This window comes from Cupressus sempervirens, chromosome 5 (assembly GCF_028749045.1).
Source record: "Cupressus sempervirens isolate cs-2001-9-10 chromosome 5, ASM2874904v1, whole genome shotgun sequence".
Classification (NCBI taxonomy): Eukaryota; Viridiplantae; Streptophyta; class Pinopsida; order Cupressales; family Cupressaceae; genus Cupressus; species Cupressus sempervirens.
The window spans coordinates 325,319,589-325,335,429 of NC_143122.1; the positions used below are offsets into that span (position 1 = coordinate 325,319,589).

Genomic DNA, 15,841 nt, shown 5'->3' on the forward strand with positions numbered 1-15,841 from the left:
TTAGATATGGAACCTATAGAAATTGATACAAGGTTGTAGGATCCCATGGATACATTAGATTCAATGTTCTGAGTTGAAATAGTAATAATAGTAGCCGTACTACCTCCTCCCTGATCACTGACAACAACAAAGGGCTTGTCATGGGAATCCTTACTATTCTCATTTTATCTTTTGAGAGCACATCATAAAACCATCAACACAACATGACTCAACTCTGAATCTTCGTGATATAGTTCCTGTTACGTCATTAGCCCTTTTAATGAGTTTTTTGCCCTTTTGATGAGTTTTTTACAATTTCTTCAGCAACATTTCCTCATTAAAGATAACTTTTCATCTACAAGTTTTCAATAATAGTAGATTTTTTATTGGTTTGTTTCTGTTCAACAATTCTTCAATAATTTTTATCAATCAAATCAATCAATTTAACAAAAATTGGAAAATACAAATGAAACAATATAATTTATAGATTTTAAATTTATAAAATAAATTAAAATTAAAAAAATATTTTTGAAATAGAAAAGTCTTCCTCTAATCTTGATATACTTTGAGTTTTGAGACTAGTCATGCTATCTACTATCTACTACTTACATATCATTTAATCATTTCAATATTCTAGAAAGTAATATTTCTCTATTTTAAGAACCCGAGATTGTTGTTATGTTGTTATGTAGTTGATGAGAGTATTTTATCTATGCTTCTAATGCTTCTCAAGAAATAATGGATGAAACTCTCTAAGTTAGGGGATATTATAACATAGACAACAAATAATTTCAAGGTATAATCAAATAATCCAATCTTTTTGGAACATAGGATTTAAATGTGATAGAATCTAAAGCTATCCATGTCCACAAATTTCAATCAACTATTTATAAAACTTCTATGTTTCTTTCTCTTTGTGCAAGCACTAATAACATAAAATCAATGCTCATCTCCTTGTATATGGGACTGTATAGACCTTTCAGTATGTATAATTCAATATCTATTTCTACACTTCTCTACCCTACCCCACATTTCTACACTTCTCTCTCCCCTACCCCATGGTAGGCAAGGACTTGAGTTGCTCATGGCCCTTGTTTATTAAAAAATCTTATAATTTTCAACACACACAACTTAAATACATCATCTTATGAAAAATAATTTAAATGAGAAATTTTATTTTGAGTTAGAAGAATGTACAATAACCAGAAACCTCATTTTCAAGAAATACAAATTGCACCAAAATTTTGAATAGTATAATAACTAAATTGTACTGCATAAATTGATAAACATGTGATATTTTTGTTTTTCATAAACCTTAAAAACATTGTAGTTTTATAAGGTAATTAGGATACTGCAATGAGTTGGAGTGAGAGTGGGAGAGACAGGGTTTTAGGAAGTAGTCTAAGGAATTAGTTGAGGCGATGTAGATGGATACACAGGACAAGTTATACTAGATTTGTGTCTTTAGGGGAGCATATTTTGACTTTCCTTTTTGTTGGAATAGTCTAGTTTTGTTGGAATATTAAAGGCATGTAGTCATTTGTCCCTAGAGCCAAACACCCACCTACCACCCCTGACAACCTACACAACAGCCAAAAAATTTAATATGAGTAGGTAAAACTTTTCAAATTTGGAAAAGAGGGGGAAATCTTTTTGGAAAAGAGACAAAAAGGAATGTATTGATTCATTCGTTTACTTCAGCAGATCAGAGAGATCAGAGAAAAGAAGAGTAGAAAAGGAAAAAGAAAGAGAGTGATCAATAGATCAATCATGCAAAAGATAGAAAGAAGTTCATTTCATGCCTGCAATTGCATGTGTTTCTTCTTAGGTCATTCTGTAAGTTTTTTGTTTGTTGATTTCATCCTATGAAGTAGTGATTGCTCTAGGCACCATTGTATTTAGCCATTAGAGCTGCAAGTTAAAAGTTAAAAGTTTGAAGTTACACCAATTTTAATGTTTTAGGGTTATTTTAGGACCTTCTGGTTGGAGCTGAATGCTCCCAGATTTTGTAATAGTTTGAATCAAAGTTGAATATCAAGCAAGCAGGCATACATGAATGCATTTTTCTTCCTTATTTATTGCATTTAAGAAGTTCATTGTTGAAAGCTCCAAGCTTTGGCTCTTTGGTTTATTCACATCGAAAATATGGTCTTTATCTAAGTTATAATTTTTTAGTTGAAGACGAGCTCACTCATCATCTATTGGTGCCGAGTTGCCCTTCACGTGCCGAGTTCACTCGACTCCTTCATGTGCCAAGCTCACTTGGCACCCTCCTGCCACTCAACTCAGTAAGGTGCTGGGTAAAACTAGCACTCGACAATAGCTTGTGCCGAGTGAAAATTTTAATGTTGTAATTTTTATTTTTTATTTTCTACATGGTATCATACCTTTGAGGCCCCACATCCATAGTGAGAGGGAAATTTTTTTTGAGATATTTAACATGGCAAGAGATGCAGGAAAGATATGGCAATAGCCACCAACCTTCAATGGACAAAATTTTGATACATAGGAAAAGAAGATGAAGACCATAATGGTTGCAAATGATTTATGAGAGTTTGTGATTAATGGGTTCAATGATGTGATAGACCCAACTCAATATTTTGCTCTCACAAATACAAAAAATGACTTAGCTGAAAGAGTTAAGGAGAAAGGATGCTAAGGCATTAAGTTTGATTGAGGCAGTAATGACAGAGACAGTTTTTCCCAAAATTGCATCAACAAATTATGCAAAGGAAGCATGGGATATCCTTGAGATGAACTTCAAGGGGACTGATAAAGTCCATGAACTAAAGCTACAGAATATAAGGAGGGAGTTTGAGAACCTTTAGATGAAGGGGGAGAGGAAGAAATGGCTCAGGTAGAAACTCTAGAGGTAGAGGTCGAGGTAATGGAGGACACAGAAATGTTACAGTAGAAAGCTTAGGAAGAGTAGAGGGAGCAAGCACTTATCAAAACACTTCAAAAAGAGGTAAGAAAAACTAAAACTCAAATAGGAGTAATGTAGAATACTACTACTATCATAAATATGGGCATTATGCAAGTGAATATTGGAAGAAGCAAAATGATCAGTCAAGACAACCAAATATGGCTGATGTGAAAATGGGAAGTGGAAATAATGCCATTGCCTTCATCATATGTAATGTTGGTGAAGAAGGAAGCCCTCAAGTTTGGTACCTTGATAGTGGATATAGCAACCACATGAGTGGTAATGAAACCTTGTTTTCATTTATTGACAAGAGTTTTAAATCTGAGATTAAAATGGATAAAAATGGAACCCTACCAATAGTGGGTAAAGGATCTATTATGGTCTGCACCAAGCAAGGTGAGAAGAAGGAAATACAAAATGTGTATTTTTCCTCTGGTATGAAGCACAATTTGATGAGCATTGGTCAAGTCATTCAAAATGGATACAAATTGCTGATGGAGAATGATAGGTGTGTCATTCATGAAATGGATGGGAGCAAGAACTTACTTGCAACAGTTCAAATGACAAAGAACAAAATATTTCCCTTCAGGATAGAGACATGTTTCTCATTTGAAGTTGGTGCCACACCTCCCACACAATCAGCTCTAAGGAGTGTGATTGAAGACCCTTCAAGGCTATGGCACCTCAGGTATAGTCATATTGGCTATACTGGTTTAAATTTGTTGTCAAACAAAAGAATGATAGAAGGTTTGCCACGAATAGGAAATTCATGTGACAAATGTGAGGCTTGTATTTTGGGTAAGAAATTAATGAAGATACGCTCTGATACCACTTGATGAAGAGCCACACCACCCTTACCAACTCACAACCAAGAATGCAACAATATGAAGACAAAGAAAATAAAATGCTTCCCAAAGAACTCTTTTATTATACTTGAAAATCCAATAGTAATTACAATAACATTTTTGCAAGATCTCTCAAGATCCAATCCAAACCCAAGCTAGTCTAGATCCACACTCTGGTAGAAACCTCCAAGGTCTCAACTTGTGGTCGCAAGCCACCAAGCAACCTCCTTGTTTCTAAACCGCAGCCACTAGCTCTTCTCTAATCTTATCCAAGATCCAAGTGTAAACTGCCTCACATTCGGCGCTCTGTCCACAGACTCAGGAAAAATCACTCTTCACTTCCTCCTCCTCTTTCACACCTTGAAGCTTTCCAAGCTTTCCTTCCAAAGCTTCCACTTCTCAAGCTTCTCCTCGAGCTTCTCCTTCTCAAGCTTTCACCTTCTTCTCAAGCTTCTAACTCCTCAAGCTTCCCCTTGAGCTTGATTAGAAATGCTCATATGCCTTGCTTAAATAGGCACTTACCACCCCATGCATGACTTATCCACAACCTTCTAGAATTCCTCTACAACCTTCTACAACTTCCATAACCTTCTACAATATCCACAACCTTCTATAACTTCCAAAACTTTCTACAATATTCATAACTTTCTAGAACTCTTCCCACACACTTCGATAAATGGAATGACAATCATTTATTTTTATTTTTTTTCTATTATGCGACCTATGCACCTCGAAAATAGAAATCCCCTTTTCTTTTATTTTCTCCTTTTTCCCCTTTTTAATTTTTTTTTATTATTTCTCCTCTAATTTTCGTCACTTTCTCTCTCCAAAAAAAAAAAAAAATTCAATTTTTTTTATTTTTTATTTTTTCCAATAATATTTTTATGCAAGATGCTCCTACATCAGCAATATAGGCTTCTCTTTAATTCTAGAAATTCTAAGAGGGCTAGATATCCATTAGAGTTAGTGGATACTGACCTAGTTGGTCCTATGCAAGTTAGTTTCATTAGGGGGAGTACTTATTTCATGATATTTATTAATGATTTCAGTCGTAGGACATGGGTTTATTTTTTGAAATCTAAATCTGAAGCATTTGATAAGTTTATTGAGTTCAAAGCTCAAGTTGAAAGATAATGTGGACACTATATCAAAGTCTTGAGATCAGATAGAGGAGGGGAGTATACCTCCAATTCTTTTGTAAAATTTTGTAGGAAACATGGCATAAAGAAAGAGCTCTCAGCCAACTATACACCACAACAAAATGGAGTGGCTGAAAGAAAAAATAGGACCATTGTTGAAATGGCAAGGAGCATGATGAAAGAGAAAGTTCTCTCAATTAAATTTTGGGGAGAGGCTATGGCAACAATAGTTTACCTAATTAATAGGTGTCCTACAATGGCAATCCATGACAGAATTCCAATGGAAGCATTGTCGCGAGGAAGATGGACAATTGAACACCTAAGGGTGTTTGGATGTGTTGCATATGCACATGTGCCTAAAGAGCAAAGGAAAAAATTGGATGACAATGTGTGAAGTGCATTTTCATAGGGTACAACTTAGAATCAAAGGCATATAAATTATATGAACCATTGAACAATAAGATGATTCTTTCAAGAGATGTTGAATCTCTTGAAAATCAGTCATGGTATGGACCAATTGATGAACTACCGAGCACCTCAAGTAAAGTTGCAATTATGAGTAGATTAAAGAAAAGACAAGTAGCCTCAGTCATTGCCGAGCTCCTCTTGGCATGACCGAGTGTTAGTGTCAAGTAATAGTGAAGACTGAGCTAGTTGGCAAAGCAGCAGCAATGAAGATTTTGATCCCACACTCTCCTCCCTATTACCAAGAAAGACCAAGAGTCTTAGGGAGATATACCAAGATGAAAGATATGAAGATTATGATGAGAGTGTTAATTTTGTATTATTTTCTCATAATGATCCAATATATTTTGAAGAAGCTATTAAGGAGAAGAAATGGTGAAGGCCATGGATGAGGAGATATATGCTATAGAAAGAAATGAGACATGGGAGCTAACTAATTGCCTCCCAAAAAGCAAGTGATTGGAGTGAAATGGGTCTATAAGACTAAATTCAATGCTAAAGTCAAGATTGAAAGGCATAAGGAAAGGCTAGTAGTCAAGGGCTACAAACAACAGTATGGCAGAGATTATGATGAGACATATGCCCCAATTGCAAGAATTGAAACCATGCATGTTGTCATAGCAATTATAGCTCATCACAAATGGAAGGTATTTCAAATGGATGTGAAGTCTATTTTCTTGAATGGTGTATTGAAGAAAGAAGTCTATGTGGAGCAGCCACTGGTTATGAAGTTGCAAGTGAAGAACACAAAGTATATAGATTGAAGAGAGATCCTTATGGGATCAAGCAAGCTCCAAGGGCATGGTACAGTAGGATTGACTCATATTTGATGAGAAATGGCTTTAGCAAAAGAAATGGTGAGCCTCATCTCTACATCAAGGTAACAAATAGAAATGTGTTGATTTTTGTCTTGTATGTAGATGATTTAATTTATACTGGTAATGAGAAGGCTCTAATTGGTGAGTTCAAAGAGGCCATAAAAAATGAATTTGAGATGACAGACCTTGGTCTCTTGAAGTACTTTCTAGGTATAGAAGTAAAACAAATGCATGATGGCATCTTCATCTCTCAAGAAAAATATGCAATGTAGATTTTGGAGAGATTCAAAATGTAGAACAAAAAGCCAGCCCCCACACCAATAGTAATAGGTCTGAAGTTGAGTAAGGAAGACTCTAGCAAGAGAGTGGATCCAACACTATGCAAGAGTATGGTTGGAAGTTTAATGTATTTGACTGCAACTCGACCCAACTTGATGCATGCAATAATTTTGATTTCCAGATTTATGGAAACACCAAAGGATTTCCATTGGAAAGTGAGAAAGAGGATTCTAAGGTATGTGAAAGGTACCAAGGGATTTGGAATTTTGTATATTATAGCAAATGAATTCAAGTTGGTAGGTTATATAGATAGTGATTGGGCCGAAAGTATAGATGATAGGAAGAGCACTTTTGGATATGTATTTCATATAGGATTGGGTGCAATTTCATGGGCATCCAAGAAGCAACCTATTGTTGCTCAATCTATAGCAGTGGCTGAATACATAGCAAAACGTGTAGTAGCATGTCAAGCTATTTGGTTAAGGAGGATCTTGATAGATTTGAATGAAAGGCAAGAGGATGGAACCACAATTTATTGTGACAACATCTCATCAATTGCATTGTCCAAGAATCCAGTCTTTCATGGTAGAAGCAAGCATATAGAGATTAGATATCACTTCATCAGAGAGTTGGTGGAGAATGGAATATCAAGATGAAATTTTGTAAGTTTGAGCAGCAGCTAGCAAACATTTTTACTAACCCATTAGGCATTGGAAGTTTTGTGCACCTAAGAGAGTGTCTTGGCATAGTTGATTTTGATCAGTAGTACTCCTTATTTGTTTGGCTTAGGACAAAGGGGGATTGTTTGAATATTAAAGGCATATAATCATTTTTCTCTGGAGCCAAATACCCACCTACCACCCCTGACGACCTGCACAATAGCCAAAAAATTTAATACAAGTAGGTGAATTTTTTCAAATTTGGAAAAGAAGGGGAAACATTTTTGGAAAAGAGACAAAAAGGAATGTATTGATTCATTCATTTAGTTTAGCATATTAGAGAGATCAAAGAAAAGAATTATAGAAAATGAAGAAGAAAGAAAGTGATTAGTAGATCAATTGTGTAGAACACAGAAAGAAGTTTGTTCCGTGCCTACAATTGCACGTGTTTCTTCTCTAGTCATTTTGTAAGTTTTTTGTTTGTTGATTTCATCCTATGAAGCAGTGATTTCTCTAGGAACCATTTTATGCTACCATTAAAGCTACAAGTTAAAAGTTAAAAGTTTGAAGTTTCACCAATTTTAAAGTTTTAGGGTTATTTTAGGGTTTTCTACTTGAAGCCGAATGCTCCTAGATTTTGTAATAGTTTGAATAAAATTTGAATATCAAGCAAGAAGGCACGTGTGAATGTATTGTTCTTCCTTATTTATTGCATTTAAGAAGTTCATTGTAGAAAGCTCCAAGCTTTGGCTCTCTAGTTCATTCACGTTGAAAATCTAGTCTTTATCTAAGTTATAATTTTTTAGTTGAAGCTGAGCTCACTTAGCATCCATTGGTTTTGATTTTCCCTTCACGTGCCGAGTTCACTCGGCTCCTTCATGTGCTGAGCTCACTCGACACCCTCCTGCCACTTCGCTCCTTAAGGTGCTGAGTAAAACTGACACTCGGCAATAGTTTGTGTCAGTGAAAATTTTAATGTTGTAATGTTGTAATTTTTATTTTCTATAGGTTTGTGACTACTTCTTGGGGTCTTGGAGCCTCTTCCCCATTTTCTTGGGGTTTTCCTTTTTGGTATTATCAGCGCCCTTTTTCAGAGATTTGGCTAGCCACCGAGAATGATTCTTTGGGCATTCTTTTTTAGGTTGGTGTGGTTTTTGCTATTAGGGTTTGTTATTGTCTTGCCTCTTTATGGGTTTTTCAGCCTTCTCTTATACAATGAGTACTATTTCTTGTGGTTCCATTTTCTCGAATCTAGTTGCTAGACCTTTGGGTACTTATCTATTTGGTGTGGGTATTCACTTCTTTTCAGACATTTTCTTGCACGAGACCTTGTTTTCTTGTTTGTTGGGGGTGTTGCTTGCAATAGATTCCTATATCTATTTCTTCTCATGTACTCTTTAGCTATTCCCCATCTTCTTTTCTTAGTTTTGTGGGTTTGGGATGGATTTGATCTCCTCCTTGTTCTTTGGTTCCTTTTTTTTAGAAACTAGATTTGGTTGATAGTCTTTGCCTCTCCCTTTATTGATTTTTCTATCTTATTAAGGGAGATTCATTCTCTTTGGAGCTGAGATTTCAGCTAGTTTCTTGGAAGAAGATGTTTTATTCTCTCCATTTTTTTTTTCTTTTTTAAATTTCCTTTTGAGGTGGGAGCTCCTATTGAGGTGGTGGCACATCCTTTGGATGTGAGTCACTATTGGTAAGAAGAGTTCAATGTTTTTGGGTGCTAATCCTATTTTAGGTGCTTTAAAGAAAGTTTTTTTTTATGGATGGAGGCAATCTATTGGATGTATGTTCCCTCTCACTCATGTTTAGAGAGGCTTTCCCCTCTTTTCAGTTGCCTGATTGAAAAAATTACTTCTTGTTGTTATCTATCTTTTCTATTTAGTAAATTTGAGGATTTTTGTTGTCTTCTGGAGTTGTTAAAGTTATTGTTTTTCATTTTGTGTGTTTCTCCATTCCTCTTCCTTGTCTCTCATTTCTTGGGAGTAAATTGTATTCTCTAGTTACTAGTTTTAGGTGCCAACCTAAACCTTTTATTTTTTAAAATTTAAAAGTGTAACTGCTAGACCCTTTATCTAGTTGGTTGTATATCCCTTAAAAGGACTTTTGATTTCATTTCATGTGAATTCCTTTCTTCCTTTTATTTTCAACTTCATGTTACATTAGGGCTCATTTGGTTGTTGGCATAGGAACTATAAATTAGAATTGAGTATGGGAATGGGAATGAGGATTGGGAATGAGAATTGAAAATTGCAATTCCAGACCCAATTAGTTCACCGGAAATTTGAATGAAAATATGTTAATCTAGTGTTTGATTGTACAAATTTCAAATTAGAATAACAAATATAAATGTATAGAATATGTAGAAGAGCAAGAAATAATGAATGAAAAACTATTGAAGAATTTTGTACCATAATCCTTTTCTTGAAAAAATTAGTACAAAATTAGTTTCTATGTTAAGACACATGCTAAATTATTCATGATATTTTCAAAGTTCTTTAGATCGTTTGGGGATTTAATTATTTTTCTTCAAATTGACTTGAGCTATTGCAGGATTTTCCATCTCAAATGGAAGCGACTTCAGCAATAATTTGGGATCTAGAGAGACATAACAATGAATTGTAAAATGCAAGCCACAAAAATGTTCAAATTGCAAATTTATTTTGGAATCATTTTTGAAGGATTTCTAAAATGTGTTTTCAGGTAATCTTTTGTAATTTTTGGTAGTTATCTTCAACGAACACAATACACGATGAAACAAACTTCAAATTTCTAGGGAACAGAAATGGGAAGCCATACATTCTCCAGAAAAATGTGTTCAGAGGAGGGAAGGGCGATATGGATGAGAGCATCTATCTCTGGTTTGATCCCACCAAAGACTACCATTCCATATTTTGTAAGCCATATTAAGAGTGGTAATGAAAGATCATTTTTTTATTTCCTACTATTACAGACTATTCATAGAAGAGGTTCCCATATGGATGTTCAAGAACTACAAGGACTTGGAGCTTGTAAGTAAAAAGATTTGTCATAGTAGGATTTTCCCAATGGAGTGTGTGAGAAACCGTTCACAACAGTTGGATAGGACCTTGGTATGTGGCCTTCCTCTGCATTTAGAGGGGTAGCTCCCTCGTTTGATATAATTTTAAAAATATTTTCAAATGAAAAATGTAAAACTTCAAAGACCAAGAGAAAGTCATTCAGGATGAATGCACCACACGCCCTCACAACCTTCTTGGGTAAACAAGAATGATAACAAAGGTGATCAAGAACTGCACTTGAAAGCAACCCGTATTACCAAACACATTCGTTATTCATAAACACTCGCACAATACCATGAGAATATCTACTACAAAAGATAACAATTTTGATTTTAGAATAAGAAACCCAAAGCACATCTAATTTCATTTACTTGGACCAAGAAGATAAAAGAGATTTTTTTGATTTCAGAGATAAAAAGTGTACATGCTTTCCAAAATTTATCTCTAGATCAAAATTTCAGCATAGTGTTCCCTTATTTTTAAAACCAAAAAGTCCCCTTTACAAAGCCAAAAAGTGTCCTTATATAGACATAGAGGTTAATAACTACCTCTTCGTGGTTAATAACCATTTCCAAAATATGTGATTTTGGGGAGGTTAATTAACCTCAAGAAAATTAACCTCAAATAACAATGACCACTAATTGAAATGTATAGCTTGAAACATGTCTTTAGATGGTCAAATCATTGACTTGTTGTGTTACTTGATAAGACTCTTCTTCATGATTATCACCAAGTTGGACATATTGAATATGGACAAAAAAATAATCTTTCACAACATCCATTGCTCATGCACTAATTGCAATCTAAATAGTGATACTACAATCTTGACTCCTCGTGCCTATTGCTCTCTTTCTCCCTTTCTCTTGCTTTACCATTTGAAGATTTGGATGCTTTGTTTGACTCCTCTCTGTCATGTCACATAATCATTCATTGAAATTCCAATTTTCCAAACCTAACTCACATAAGTCCTTTTGATTTGTTGTTCTGCATAGAATGGCCAACAAATCATTGGCACGCCTGCATTTATGCTTTCTAATGTGGAATTCCATCCATTGTGAGTTAAGAAAACACCCACAAAAAGGATGTGAGAGTACATCTATCTGAGGAACCCAGCTTAGAAGAAAAGTCCTTCCCTTCACTAGTCTGGTAGCCCTCTCAACGGCTATTTGTAAATCTTTTTCTGTGATCTTATCGATGTTTAATGTGAGGAGGAGGTTCATTCGGCACATGTATGAGTATTGTTGAGTAGAATTGTAAAATCCAGTCACTGTGACAACATCACTGAGCACATACCTATAAAGTCCAACACATGTTGTAACCACCACCTCCTATTCTTGCTTGATTTTTAGTTTTGTCAGAGCCATAGTTTCAATTTCAGTATGGTGGGCATTAGCTACATTCTGAACCATTTTCCGTTTCTCATGATGCAGGTGGAGTGGAATGAATTCAAAATATGCAAGGTTGGGTACCATTGTAAAAGTTGCATCCTCTGGCGGGATTGTGGGATTTGCATTGGCAGCAATTCCACCTTTAGTTGCACCATAATCTCTACTCATCAATGGTAGGTCACCTGCATAATGTCTCAATTTTCTTAGGTATAGCTCCATGGAACCTGTCGTGACACAATGAATAGATTTGACACTGGGCCAAAGCCGTGGGATGATTCCATGCCAATTCTCCATGTCTTTACATTTTTCGTAGATGACATTTGCCAAATGTGGATTTGGTTTAAGTAGTTTAGAGATGGCTTCTCTCATAGAAGGCACTATGATTCTCTCACTTAGTTTTCCCTCCTTGATATTAGAACAAAGCTCTCACCAGACTTGCTTCAGTGTCCGGAGAGCATCAACTATGGAGTATGAAAAAGAATTGATCGGAAATATTCTACTCCATTTGAATAAAGCAATGCACATAGTAAATGGTAATACAAGGATTGTTAAGAATCATTCTCCAATACAACCTGATCTGGACTGCACGGAAAAACCTAGCTTCTCTTCCTAAACATCTTAGAAAATTCATTAACAAATATATGTGAAGTCACAGTGCAAGCTACGAAGCCCCCTTCAGTGCAAATTTGTTTGCTGATATTCTCTGGAATTGACCCAGATAACTTGTTTAGGTAGAGAAAGAAATTTACGATCTTGGAAAAAGACATCAACTTTGTGGGAATTCCACCCGACAGCATGTTTATGGAGAGATCACAGTGAACCAAATCTGTCAGGTTACCTAGTGACTCCAGAATCTCTCCTTCCAAATTGCACTATTTCATCCAGAGATATTGAAGCCTTACTAAGTTCGCAAGCTCATGGGGGATCACCCCTCAATCTTAGGCATCATTCCAAATCTAGAAGGTATGTCACTAGAGAAATCATTGCTAGAAATATCCAAAGATAAGAGTTCCTCCAGCTTATAAATTTCTTGCGGCAATGAACCAACAAACATATTCTGAGACAAGTTCATCATTTGCAGATGGGTAAGATTGAACAAAGCAGAAGGGAAAGTCCGACCGAAATAGTTCCAACTCAAGTCCAATTCAGTCAGATTTCTCAATTTCCCAAAACTAGATGGAATTTCACCTTTGATATCCAAAGACAGGAGTCTGAGGGAAACAATTGAATTGGAATTGGCATCAGAAGTGACTCCAGTCCAGCTGCAGTGACCATCATTCTCCGCACTTGAACTGTTTCTCCAATCTCCGAGTTCACCATTAGTTTCCCAACTCTCTTTCATCTCTAACAAGATTTGAGCTTCTTCTGAGAGACCATCGCAGAGCTGAAGCAATCCAAGAAACAAGTCTAAGATCATGAGTCCGCCCACTTTCTTCATTTCTGTCGGGGATATAAACACTGCTTTTCATATTCTCATTTTAGAGCAATCTCTCGCAAGAGGGCCAAATCACGGAATGGTAAACAGCAATCATATTCAGGAAAACCAGATCATCACATTGTTGGTAAACAGATTTCTAAAATTCGTCAGTATTTTACTTTTCTTCTGTAACCTTCAATATGCCTTCTATCTGGGCACCTGCTTTGAAGAGGTTAAGAAAAATGTGTTTTTGGACGTTATCATTAACTTTTTGAGAGATTAAGAAAAACATGTTTTTAGAGGCTATCATTAACCTTTTAAGAGGTTAAGAAAAACATGTTTTTGCAGGCTATCATTAACCTTTTAAGAGGTTAAGAAAAATGTGTTTTTGGACTTTATCATTAACCTTTTGAGAGGTTAATGGTTAATGATAGATTTGAGAACACGTATTTTGTGTATCTCTATTAACCTATGATAAGTTGGAGCTCAGAAGCCAGATTTTAAAAATTTGAAGTGTTGTGTGGAGCCAAGAACGAGCCGGAGACATAAAGATTTAGAAACTCACAAGAAATCAAAAAAAATAAAATGGCCAATTTAAAGCTTAAAACCCGGCAAGTTTTCAAAAATTAATCATGGCTTATAAAATTGGAACAATTTTATAACCGGGCAACATAGCTGAGGTATGGATTCAACCCATAACCTCTGGAATCGTGATGATTTGGTGTAGTTCAATTCATTGAGTCTCAAGAAGTTTTAGAATCTGTATGACTTTTGCAATAAAATGATTAGGACAATATGGGAATATGTATTCTTATTCCTATTCTGACCTGATACACCAAAGTGAGAATACAAAACATATTCCTAATTTCCTATTCCTATTTGCAACCAAATGGACCCTAACGATCATCCTTTTTGTTTCATTGTATGGATTTCGGAACCCTATCCTACTTTATATCTAATCAGAGTATTATACTTGTTAAATATAACTTTTTAACTAATTAAAGAATATTGTTTTATTTTCCTTGTCTCAGTGATAGATTGAAGAGTACATATAAAAAACATCATTCAAAATCTCTTGTAATATTTATTATTATTATCAAAATCTCTTTATTCAATTCTATAAGGCTAGGCGTATCAGTTCTATGTATATTTCTTGAACACCATGATCAGTATTCTATAGACAAAATTATACTCCACATACTCCACATGAACTTTAAATGAAGTCAAATAATATAATAAAATTATGTCAAGTTTCACTAATTACATAAGCCTTTAATTTATTTCATAAAATGAAAGACAAGATCTTAAGTTGAAATATTAATTATTTTTTGAAAAATATTTGATGTTTTGTGATTAGGAAAATAAAGATATTTAACTTTTGTGTCATAAAGTGTATTGGAGATGAAAAGATTATCAAATTATTTCTCAAAAACTTCTTCCATGTTAATCACATGAAATTATTAAAAATAAACAAAACAAATAGATCATTAATGGTGATTCAGAATTTAAAAGATAAAGTTGTTTAAACTTATTTATCATTTCTTTTGCTATATAACATAATGTGGCAAAACAATATAGATAATTAATAAACTGTAAAAGAAACTATATTCCCAAATGTAGAAAAATACATAAAGACTTGCAAGTCTAATTTTCCCAAATCCACCATGCAGAGAGGAATAAAGATCAAATGGAAACAATGACAAATGAATGTAGAAATGTAAGATTCTTCTTACTTTCTATTAAATTTGAAAATAACTTTTACAAATCTAATGACATAGATATAATATTTTAACTTTTGTGCAGTAAAAGGTATTGGAGATGAAAAGATTAACAAATCACTTCTAAAAAAACTTCTTTCATGTTCAATCACATGAAATTATTAAGAATAAACAAAACAAATAGATCATGCATGGTGATTCAATATTTAAAAGATAGTTGTTTAAACTAATTTAGCATTTTTTGTATAAAAACAATATAGATAATTAATAAACTAATGGAGACAATGACAAATAAGTGGAGAAATATAAGATTCTTCATTTCTTTCTATTAAGTTTGAAAATAACATTTACAAATCTAAAAATGGAAAGTAAAAACTCAAAAATAAAACTAATAAATTCTACTATGATTATAAATAAAACATGTAGCAATATAAGGATGCATACAAACTACCTAGGGCTTGCACAAAATTCTTGGAAAAATCATATCTTAACAAGAAAATTACAATATTTTTGACATAAAATTATCTAAAATCACAAAGATAATAAAATATGAAGGCTTTCTTTCTTCTTTACACAAAAAGAACTGGCTTAATTTTAGAATGAAAAAAATAAATTTTTTTTTGTATTAATTTATTGAGTATTAGGATTTCTCAAATTCCATTATGTAAAGAGCTACTTGGGGATCACATTCTCAAAAAAAAAAAAAAAAAAAAAAAAACTACTTCTTAGAGCTTCAAAACTCTAGTTTAATTTTTTCATTATCAACCATCTCTCTAATAAAATGATACCTAATCTCAATGTACATAAGAAATATTGTCACAACAAATTATGGTACCTTCCTCTTGTTCTTATTTTAAGTCTTCCAAAGTCTTTCCTAGCTACAAAGCTTGACATGGTACTGCATTTTCCTCTATTTATCCTCTATTCTATATTGAGCGACAATGAATTAGAATTCCATGAGATTACACATTTATAAAAAAAACATAATTAGAATTGCTCTTTCTTGGTTGAAGTTTATTCTAGGCCTATTGCTATTCTTTTGATTAAGATAATTGGTGTTATTATTTTTGTTGATGTTTTGGTAGCTTTAGTAGGATAAACCTATGAGATCAAGTTAATATAATTAAAATCACACACACACACACACACACACACACACACAAGTTT

The 15,841-nt window shown here is 34.1% G+C and overlaps 1 pseudogene; it reads right to left on the reverse strand.

Annotated features, from left to right (window-relative positions):
- Positions 1-11,074: 11,074 nt before the first annotated feature.
- On the reverse strand, positions 11,075-12,336 carry LOC149555986 (jasmonoyl--L-amino acid synthetase GH3.5 pseudogene; annotated as a pseudogene).
- Between the last annotated feature and the right edge of the window lie 3,505 nt (positions 12,337-15,841).